Source organism: Saimiri boliviensis, chromosome 15 (genome assembly GCF_048565385.1).
Source record: "Saimiri boliviensis isolate mSaiBol1 chromosome 15, mSaiBol1.pri, whole genome shotgun sequence".
Taxonomy (NCBI): domain Eukaryota; kingdom Metazoa; phylum Chordata; class Mammalia; order Primates; family Cebidae; genus Saimiri; species Saimiri boliviensis.
The window spans coordinates 16,328,631-16,339,359 of NC_133463.1; positions in this window are offsets into that span (position 1 = coordinate 16,328,631).

A 10,729-nucleotide genomic window follows, 5' to 3' on the forward strand; every position below is an offset into this window, starting at 1 on the left:
TCCTGCAAGATCTGCACATGTACCCCAGTGTAGTAATAATAACAATAATTATTATTATGTATTACATAAAAAAAGAAAAAGAGAGAAATCTGCTGTGGTGCATAAGAAAATAATTTCAGACTTTAAATAATTTCTACTATTTCTCATGGATGACGATCAGCATTCAACCAAACATAATCAGGCAAATGAAGAAATGAAACAACTTGATGAAAATTAAAAGAAAAAGGAACATAATTGAAAATTATCCACAAGAGATCCCAAAAATCAGATTATCTGACAAAGATTTTAAACTAATTATGCCTTATATGATAATGGAGATGAAAAAATTTGAGAATTTTACACACAATCGAAAACAATAAGTAAGAAACGAAATAAAACTCTCAAACTGAAAATGTCCTTAATCAAAATTTATTTAATAGTTGGGAATAACAGCAGAAGAGACACGGTTGAAAAGAGGATTGGAGAACTAGAAAACAGAATAGAAGAAAACAGTCACAAGGAAACAGAGCATATAAAAGAATGGAAAGATTAAAAAAAGAAAAGAAAACATAAAAGACAAGATATACACTAAAAATAATTTATATATATGTAATTGAAGTCTCAAAATAGAGAAAGTATTTAAAAAATAATAACTGGGGATTTTCTAAAGCTGAGGAAAGAAACAAGATACAAATTCGAGAAGCACTGTGAACCCTAATGAAAAGATACATTCGTTTGAAAGGCGTCACTATCAGGATAATAGTCCATTTGCCAACATAAAAAAAGGAAACTAAAATACAAAGAAATGCTATCTTTTTTTTTTCTTTTTTTTTATTGCATTTTAGGTTTTGGGGTACATGTGATGAACATGCAAGATTGTTGCATAGGTACACACATGGCAGTGTGCTTTGCTGCCTTCCGTCCCCTCACCTGTATCTGTCATTTCTCCCTTAAATGCATTAGAAGATAACAATTGTCAGCATCAAATTCCGTATGTGATGCATATGTTTCTTAAAAAGTAATGATAATATTAAAACCTTTTCAGATTAAGAAAACCTGGGCAAATTTGCCACAAAGATGCAATCTAAAGAAAAATCTTCAAGCACAAGACAAGTAATCTCAGATGAATATTTGGAGATACAGGAAGAAATAAAGGCTGAAAATAAGAAGTATTTGAGCAATATAAATAAATATAATGGTATAAAATAATTGTAATGTCTTGTCAACTTTTCTAATAACAAAAGGTTTGATCCACTGGAAATATACAATAATGTTAAAGTGACATTCAACTAATAATGTGACCTCAAATTATACAAAAAATTGACAGAACTACAAAAACAAATAGGTATATTGGCAATTATAGAAAGAGGTTTTAATACACTTCTCTCTCAGAATTATCAGAAAAAAATGGTAATATGACTATAGATTTAAATAACATAATTAACGAAGTTGACTTACATGACATACATAGAATATTGTATTCAAAAACTGAAGAATCCATATATATTCCAAATACGCATAAAAATTTTACAATATTAAACATATACTGCACTAAATAGTAAATCTTTATGTATATCCAATAGTTTAAATTATATGTAATATAATTTCTGATTATGGTGAAATTCCAAGAAGAAAATAATAACTAGGAAATCCCTTTATGTTTGGGAAATTTACACAAGTCTATATCACTAATGGGTTAAATAAGAAAATAGAATGAATATTTAAAAAGGTTTGAGAGTTATTTCATACCAAGGCTTTCATATCTTCTTACTTTCATAAGAAGTAGCTAAGATCTTAAATTTATTAATTAGAAAGAGGAAAGGCTAAAAATTCATAATCTAACACATAACTAATGGGGAAACGTTCAAAGTTTTCCAGCTGAGATCAGGACCAAAAGAAGTGTGGCTGCTGCCATCATTTTTTCAACATTATAGGGAAGTTTTAGCGAATTTGAAAGAGCAAGGCAAGACATTATAGGGTAAAGATTGGAAGCAAAGAAAGAAAATTCTCATTATTTTTAAATGACCTGAATGTTTATGCATAAAATATCAAAATTTACAAATAAATTATTAATATTAATAAGTGACTTTACCAAGGTTTTAATTAACAACTAGAAAACAATATTTAAAAAATTATACAGATAACAGAGTATCAAAATACACCAAATCTTTTAGAATAAATCTGACAAAAATTTTGAAAGAGCTCTGCATAGATAGGTATAAAACGTATTGATAGAAAGTAATGTTGACCTAAATAGATGGAGGTGTATGTTTCTAGATTCGACAATTTAATGTTAAGAATAGATGAATTCTCACCTATAAGATTCTGATTATTTTTATCCTATAATGTCTTTCCTTGCTTTTTCCAAACTCTCTGAAACTTCCCTGCAATGTTGAAAAGATGATGGTAGCAGTCATACTTCTTTTGGTCCTCATCTCAGGTGGAAAACTTTGAATGTTTCCCCATTAGTTATGCTTAGATCATGGATTTTTTAACCTTTTCTTTTTCTAATTAATAAACTAAGGTTTTAGCTACTTCTCAGTAAATTCTATAAAATTCTGATATAAATTCTGTAAAATTTTTATAAAAATTACAGCTGGTTTTACTTGTGTGTGTGTGTGTATGTGTGCACGTGAGCGTGCACAAGTTCTCATGTGCGTCAATGTGTAAGTTGATAATTTAGTTCTAAAGGTTATATTGAAAACAGTGGCCAAGAATAGTAAAGACACATTTAGAAAAGAAAAGCAGGGTAGAAAATGATACTCTACTAGATATCAAGACTTACTATAAGACCTACAAGATTTATGGCACTAAATATAAAGAAAACTGACAAATTTGACTGTGTTAAATTAAGATCTTTTGTTCATCAAAAGTCAACAATAAGAGTGAAAATAAATGTTCATAGTGAGAGGAAATACAGCACAAGTAACTAAAAAGGGACCCTTGTACCTTTTTAGTACATTTGAATAATATATGAAGAAATCTTTAATTCAATAATAATTCAGTTTACACAATACAAGAAAATGAGCAAAGGCTTGAGTTGAGTAGGCACTTTAGTAAAGAGAAGATAACCAAATGGTCAGCAAACATATGAAAGTGGCCTGACTTGATTGGTCATCAAGAAAATGCAAATTGAAGTCACAATGAAATCACACTATAAAACACTAGGTAACTAATATTAAGGAAGATAATACCAAATACTGGAAGAATAAGTAGCAATAGGAGCTCTCATATGCTGATGATGAGAATGAAGATATAAATTGTATAACTACTTCAAATGGAAACATATTTATCTGTTTGAACATATGCTACCTTATGACCCAGCAATTCCACTAATAGACATAAAATCAGGAGAATGACATGCATATAGTTTATGTGCATAAAACTCATACTAAATGTATATAGCAACACTATTCACAATCAGGAAAAGTAGAAATCCATCCCAAATGCCAAACACATTGTAATTCATCCATATTATATAGCAATGGAAATAAAGAAACACTAGATACATGCAATAATGTAGATGAATCTTATGAACATTATTGTGAGTGACATAAACGGACACAAAAGGTTATATACTCTATGATTTCATTTGCACAAAGTTTACGAAAGGCAATACTAATCTGCGAGGTTAAAGGTCAGGAGAGCAATTTCTGGTGGTGATGAAGAACTGAATCATCACAGAGAGGGTGGAGGAAGGATTCTGTGGTGCTGGTAACATTCCGATGTTCTGTCTTAACCTTTGTTAAAGGGATGTCTGCTTTGGGAGAATTCACTGAGGTATACACTGAGGATTTGTGCAGATTTCTGTGCTATATTTCAATAGCTACAAAAGCAGCTTTGTTTGTACTGCTTCACTCTCTCAATGTACCACATTCTCTCCCTCCTTAATGTCACTGCCAAATGTTTGGAAAGAATAATCTAGGCTTGACGTTTCTCTCACTGTTCTAATCCCACTCATCCTCAGCCCATTACACTCTGACTTCTGCCCTGTAACTCTGAAAGTGCTGTCCCCAAAGTCACCAATGACCTCCTAATTGCCAATTGTCTGTTTTCAGTCTTCATCCTACTTGACCTCTTCTTGCCACCTGACACTGCTGACCATCCCTCATTTGTTATCCTCTCGTCTCTTGACCTCTTCCTCATACTTCTCCTTCCTTTTGGACCCTTTCAATTAAGTGTCCCTCCTTCCTTGCTTGGTCCTCAAATACTTTTGTTTTCTGGTTACACTCGATTATACTGCTCTAAAATCAGAATTACACTCTGGCTGGAGACATGTTTACATCAAAGAGTTTTTTAAGCAAACTATGAATAATATGCCATTGGATGGAAATAATCAGATTTCACATAGAAATTCAGGTTTCTGGCATCAGAAAATTTAAATGTTTAACAATTCTTGATCTGTCTTATTAAGGAACCAGCAATCTTCCAGATCCAAATAGTAGGAGCTCTTTAGTCAACTGAGAAGCCACCCTTACTGCTGCATTTTTACAGCCATCTTAGACCTTCTAAAGCATTTACTTTCTCATCACTGTTACACATGTGTCTTGAGAGCAGAGCTTCCCAAACGGTGCATAAGAACCACCTAGGAAACTTGTCCAAATGTTTCTGTCTCATCCCAGTGACAGCAATATGATGGATATTGGGTAGGGTCCAGGAAATGGCATTTTAAAAAATCCAGGGTGGGCCGGGCGCCGTGGCTCAAGCCTGTAATCCCAGCACTTTGGGAGGCCGAGGCGGGTGGATCACGAGGTCCAGAGATCGAGACCATCCTGGTCAACATGGTGAAACCCCGTCTCTACCAAAAATGCAAAAAATTAGCTGGGCATGGTGGCGCGTGCCTGTAATCCCAGCTACTCAGGAGGCTGAGGCAGGAGAATTGCCTGAACCCAGGAGGCGGAGGTTGCGGTGAGCGGAGATCGCGCCATTGCACTCCAGCCTGGGTAACAAGAGTGAAACTCCGTCTCAGAAAAAAAAAAAAAAAAAAAAAAAAAAAAAAAAAAATCCAAGGTGACTTTGAAGCAGGTTGTCCGTGGAAGACACTTGTGATAGTTAATACTGTGTCATCTTGATTGAATTGAAGGATGCAAAGCATTGATCCTGGGTGTGTCTCTGAGGGTGTTGCCAAAGGAGATAAACATTTGAGTCAGTAGGCTGGGGAAGGCAGTCCCACCCTTAATCTGGTGGGCACAATCTAGATCAGCTGCCAACAAATATAAAGTAGGCAGAAAAATGTGAAAAGGCAAGACTGGCATACCCTCCCAGTCTACATCTTTCTCCTGTGCTGGATGCTTCCTGTCCTCAAACATCAGACTCCAAGCTCTTCAGTTTTGAGATTTGGACTGGCTCTCCCTGCTCCTCAAGCTTGCAGAGGCCTATTGTGGGACCTTGAGATCGTGTAAGCTAATACTTAATAAACTCACGTGTGTGTGTGTGTGTGTGTGTGTGTGTGTGTGTATCCTATATATCCTACTATATATCCTATTAGTTCTGTCCCTCTAAGAAACCCTGACTGATAAAACACTAGTTTATGAAATTTCTTTAACACATATGTTTTAAACTTCAACTGTAGTTGTTAATCTCAAGTTTCTCACTGTCTTGTTAGCTATACAGATATATAAACAGGTAATTGTAATAAACATGTCCAATCACCATTTTCAGGCAGTCTGGGGCCTGGTGTTCTGATCTCTGTGAAAGTCCACAGTCTTAGTTGGATATCAGCCTTTTGGATGTAGGGTCAAGCCACGTCTTGTTGACAGAAAAGATGTTCTATAGTTAATCAATAGACAGAGAGAGTGGCAGCAAGCCAAAGGGACAGAGACTGAAGAAATCAAGGACAGTGGGAAGTTTTTGAAGAGGAGCATGAGGACAGGGTTGTGTGGTAGCTCTTTGAGGTACATGGAGGTAGCTGCCTTTGAAATGAAGCTTTTGGCATTAGCAGAGAGAGAGTAGGTAAATGTGCTATCTCTGTGTGGATCATAATATGAGACATGTTATAATAGAGTAATACATGGTGAACATAAAATGAGTTTCAATCCACTTCAGAGTCTGAAAATAGTTTTGCTTAATTCAGTGAACCACTTAGGTTGGAAACTATAATTTGTGTCATCAATCTGTGTGACAATGTTGTCCAGCAGCTGTGTGGGTATATAGTGATGTTTACCTGAAGGCATAGGACTGGATCCCTGTTGGGATCTGACTCTAGGAATGGGCTGGATCAGGAGAGTAAAAAGAAAAGGGCGTAAGAAAAGTAAGAGTGATGATGAGTGATTCTAAAGACAGACCATGGGTTAATTGCTCAATAGTGGAGCGAGAGGACTCTGAACAAATAGCAATGAAAAGGTCAAGGAACTGGTGACCTTGGTAACACTGAAGAATAGGTGGGTGCAGATGAGAGAAAATGATGGCTAGAGAAAGGGGGTTATGGTAAAACAGGGAGTGTTGGAAGGTTGAGACCTCAGAGGCCAATCCAAAAATATTTCAAATCTGTCCATGGGAGTATGTTGCTGAACTTGTATAGAGTTGAAAGTCATTAGAATTAAGACAACTAAGGAACTATAAAAGCAAAGAACACTATATATGGTAAATGAACATATTTTCATGTATAATTATCAGAAACAAGAAGTTGTTGCTCCTAATTTTTTTCAATTTCTTATCTCTGCTTTTGAATTAATGCACTTATACCCATGAGGTCTTTATCAATGTAATGAAGATACTCTGCATTGTCAAATTTTTAGCCCTTGAAAAGACCACATTGAGCAAAATTAGTTCAGTCTAAATAAGTAAACAAAAGCGATAATAGCAACATATTATACAGTGGCATTTCATAGATTTCAAGACTTTTTAACATACCTCAAATTAATTGTCAAAAAAACCTCATGGGATACATTTGGAAAAAAAAATATTTCTTTTTAATAGACAAGTAATACCGAGAAGACTAGCCTAAGGTAACAAATTAAAAAGTGACAGAAGCAGAACTAGAACTCACGTATGTCCATTTCATTTTAATATTTTAGGTATAAACTGATGAAGTTATTGTGGAAGCACACTAGTTAATGCCTTTAATATTGTCACAGGGATTTTTGTTTATTTGTTTTTCAACTGTTACTTAACTTAAAATGCATTTTCCCATTAATGCTTGCTAGAAAATATAGTCATTCAAAGTCATCAAATAATTAGTTAAATTTGTTTAGTCATTAGTGCAAAAAAAAATACCCAGAAAACCTAAGATTTTTATTCCTTAGTATTGCATAGCTTATGTTTACAGGATATGATTATTTAACAGAATTTATAAAAATTTTCATTCTTTACATTTTTTTGTATTTTTAGAAGAAATAACAGAAGGTACACATGTTGTGTGTGTGTGTGTGTGTGTGTGTGTGTGTGTACTCACATATGTATATGGAGCTCTAATTGTTCATATAAAATGCAAATACTGAGAGCCACTTTAAAAATTTTTTATCTGTATTCAAGGGTTCAACCTTCGCTTTTCTGTATAAGAGGGCTCCTCATTGACTACTCATAGAAGGAAACTTTTATATAGGATTGCACAGCTCAAGAATAAATCACAATAGAAGAAAAATCACAATGCCTGAGCACTTTGTCTTTCCCTTTCTCTCAGTATGCTTTCATGTAATTTCCTATCTTTATTTTCTATAAATATATTCCAGAGGAATAGAATGTAGTGGAAAGGAGGCAAAATCTCTATTCTGAACATGGGATTTCAGTGCTGTGCTCAATACTTCTTGCCCTTACACCTGTAGCTTTATCCAAGTGATGGAATACTTTTACAGCTGCTGTATTCAACTTTCTCATCTACAGAATCGACCAAATAATAAAATGCATATGGAAGCATTTCGTAGAACACAAAGCACTTTACAAATAATATGTTTGAAGTGGAAGCAAGCATATGGATGGTAAAGTCAAGTTTATCATTTCCTTACTGTGTTACCCTTGGAAAATTACTTAATCTCTCTGAATCTTAATTGCTCTTCTGCATAATGTAGATCACATATTGTGTCAGGCATTGCCTTAATTAACTTGAGTTAAAAAATTAGACCACATGTAGAATCTATATTTCCATTTATAAATAAATAATTTTAACCTAGAGAGCAAGATACTTTACACAGTGTGTGGGTTTCATTACTTACTGGAATACATTTTATTTCATATAAAATTTTGCTTGAATTCTATGTCCACTAGATTTTCTTTTTGAAAAGAAGGAGTCTTGCTTTGTCACCTAGGCTGGAGTGCAGTGGCAGGATCATAGCTCACTTCAGTCTTGAACTATTGAGCTCAAGTGATCCTCCCATTTCAGTCTCCTATAGCTGGGACTACAGGTGTGAGTCACCATGCTTGGCTTAGATTTTTAAAAAATATGTACAACAATATTCAAATAATGTCCATTATCTGGATAAATATGTACAAGGTACAAAATGACATTCCTATCAGATTTCTCCCTTTATATGAATTGCTGGGTTTTGACTTTATTTACATGACAGGTGTTTCTTCAAAGGCAACATATACTTCTTGGTAAACATATAAATACCATTAAGAATTAGATACAAGGAAGTTCAGAAGCCAGAGTGTATTCAAACTTTGTAGCAACATTTGACCTGCAGAAAAGATATGACATGAAGTATGATCAGATATGACTGAAATAGATAACTCGTTTATCAACACTGGTTTGCATAGTTATTAAAAGGGCAGAAAAATCACGTTTTCTGGCTTACAAATAATTTTCGTGTTCAATGGCAGTGACTTTATGTTTCTAATTCTATCACAGTTGTGTCAGTTATTCCTTAATATATGAGGTCTCCCTCTTCCAATCCATTCTTTACATTGCTGTCAGAGTGATCTGTATCAAATGTATCTCCCTTTTAAATCCTTCAATGACTCTCCACTGACTGCCCTCAGGATAAAATTCATATTTCATATCAGGGCTCCCGTCTTCCTCTCTACTTTCATCTTCTCTCGGGATTCTATAAAGGTTCACTAGTCATAAAAACATCCCAGGAACTTACCGACAACTTTGTTCTTTACCAATTCTCCTTCCTCACCCTTCAAAATTACTGAAAGTCTTTCTCTCACATTTTTCTGTTTTAGTTTCATTTCTTTACATTCTCATGATATCATGTGCTTATCTTCATCATTCAGTTTACCTTATTGCACCATAGTTATTAGTTATTTTATTTCATAGAAAATCAATATTATAAGTGCAGGAACGCTTTCTCTTTTTTAGATACTTGATGTGAAAAACAATGTAGGAAAGATACTATGTGCTGGGTAAACATTTGCCAAATGAATGAAAAAAAGCATTGGGCAACACCAAACACAGAAATTGGGATAAGTTCTTAGAAGAGACAAATACTTAACCAGATTGAATTTACCAAACCCCTAGCTAATTGTTTGGAGGTTTAGATAGTGAATACAGTATTCCTTTCGTAGAGAGGACTTAGAAAAATATCAGGAGAAAAATCAGTGAGAGTTCTTACACTATCTCTATGTCCAAGGTAAAAGAGGGGCTGTAAGAGTTAGTCAAGGTTATATTTTTGTAGGAGAAAAAGATAACTCTGTAGTAAGTTCCCTGCCACTATTTCCTTTCAGCAAGACATAGATCAAGTTTTCCTATTTCTTCTTCTTCCCCAGGGCACTGGGTGGCCCACCCCTGAGATTGAACCACATACCAGGTGGCCCTGATGAAACCCATGAGGAGATAAGCACAGCTTTGCAGGGACAGATGATTCATTTTCTCAAACGTCACCCATTTGTACGCTGAGGATAATAGTACAGCCTGCCTCATAGAGATGTTGGGAGGATTAAGGAGCTCAGAGAGATAATAAACATAAAAGAGCATTGAGCAGCTGTTTCAGGATTCAGTCTGAAAAACAGAGGGAGATGCTCTGTAAATGCTCCTCTCATTCACCCAGGCTTCATCTCCAGCCCACACTCTGAACATGCAGACTCTAAAGGGCATATGGAAAAAGTGGGGTGCAAGTACTGGGAGCTTTATTTCAGGCCTCTACTATGGTATCAAGACCAAGTTTTGCAGGTTACCCATGTCACTGGCATTTCCTCAGCACCAACAGCACTAACCCCACAGACATGAGAGCCAGATAAGAAGCCCCCAATGTGTTTCTGAAGAAATGTTTATTAGACTGGGGAAGCCATGATAACCCCCATAGCAAAAGACATGAAAGCTGCCCCATATTTGATTATCTGAGTTGGGATTATCCATTTTGTGTATTTTTAGGAGCATGTTTTAGAAATCAAGTTACCTTGTATGAAATACACACTGGAAAAATAACCACTGAATCAATTTAAATAAAATTGAATAGAATTCCAGTCTTTTCCTTCAAATATCCAGACACTCTGGCTCTCTTTTTCAAACAATGTGGATAGGTATGTGTTTGGGACTGCTTGCTAATGTTCATACAATTGTATTGTGGTAATCAATGACAGAAATGACAATGTATTTAGGTAAGGGACATTTAGTTAAAAAACAGCAATGACAACAAAGAAAGTCTGTTAAAATTGTGAAAAGCATTTTGGGAAAGCTGAAGTTTAACAGTCTACTAAGTACTTAGAAATGTTCAGTAGCTATGATAAACATGAAATAGTCTTATCGGTATGTGAAGACTAATGGGTAAAACAAGAATTTCAATGAGATCTCAGGAAATTACGAACATAATTAATAAAATAAGAAATTTTAATTTTTTGATGAAGATGTGCATTTTTTTTCTTTAAATAC